Below are 1,204 nucleotides of genomic sequence, written 5' to 3'. Positions count from 1 at the left end.
ACATGTTAAAAATATGTGTTAATGGTTTGCCTATCTCTTTAATTACCCATTTAACAGTTGTCATGGTGATACCATCACTATCACTTGATGTTTTGTTATCACATTTATTTACTATCTCTATAATTTTCTTTTCAACTATTAGCTTCAAGAACATAGAATTCATGTTCTTTTCAATTGTATTATTATTTCTAGTGACGGCTGAAGCATCTGTACAAATACTTCTTCCGAAACTAGGGCCAACATTCACAAAAAAAACTGTTAAACTTATCAACTGCATCCTCCATTCTGATGACTGGTCTATCATGTTAGTTGTGAGATACTGTAGCTAGCAATGCACACATCAGCTGTGTGTGCATACTGTGCCTGTATGTGTTTGTGTGACCAAAAGCCCTCCAACATAAATGACCTGTATACAATAGGTGGTTTGTCCCTGCCCTTTGATATGACCCATATAGCAGATTTCTATAGCAGGAACTTAACCAGCAGGAGCTTCCCTGAAGTGGGGGGACATGTGATACATTCCACTTTATTTTTCCCTGTGTCAGTGACTGTTTACAGGAGGATGGGGCCAAGCTCCTCTCTACACAGCTGAGCAGAGGCCAATGAGTCAGCAACCTCAATGCTCGTAAATCCTGCGTGTAACTAAATCTGCCAGTTATGGGGACTGTATGAGCAGTTTATCACACAACTATTGAACCTGCAGAAATGTGACATCTTCATGCTTTGCCCAACTCACTGAAGTTCCTGTTTTTTAACTCTAAACCAGTATGAGAGTATGTATAAACACCGTGTTTGTTATTGCTGCATTAGAATCAGCTATGCTGGCATGCTGCTTTTAATGTAGCATAGTACACCAATCCAGCACCGTGCTAGTTGGGTTTTGAAGTGCACCATATACTGATTCTTAAGATGTGATGATGATGATGGATAACTAATCACAGGTGACAGCCCTGACAGCACCCACTCCTCCCCCCTCAAGTATCCAATCGAGTGAGCTGGACATTGTATGTGGATTGCCTCAGGGTTTTGTTTTGGGACCTAAATTATTTATACTATACATTAATGATATATGCAAGGTTTCTGATTTAGTGAAAATGGTTTTGTTTGCTGATGACACTACCATATGGGCATCGGGTGAAAACCTACAGCAACTCTCTGGACGGGTTTCACAGGAACTTGAGAAGATAAAGAAATGGTGTGACAG

At 40.1% G+C, this 1,204-nt stretch overlaps 1 protein-coding gene across 1 annotated transcript in view; it reads left to right on the top strand.

Annotated features, from left to right (window-relative positions):
- tsnare1 (T-SNARE Domain Containing 1) overlaps positions 1 to 1,204 on the top strand; it is a 192,286-nt gene that overhangs the window by 80,621 nt on the left and 110,461 nt on the right. The window lies entirely within an intron of this gene.

The sequence above is a fragment of the Monopterus albus genome, unplaced genomic scaffold, assembly GCF_001952655.1.
Source record: "Monopterus albus unplaced genomic scaffold, M_albus_1.0 scaffold449.1, whole genome shotgun sequence".
Taxonomy (NCBI): Eukaryota; Metazoa; Chordata; class Actinopteri; order Synbranchiformes; family Synbranchidae; genus Monopterus; species Monopterus albus.
This window is presented reverse-complemented; position numbering and strand designations above follow the sequence as displayed.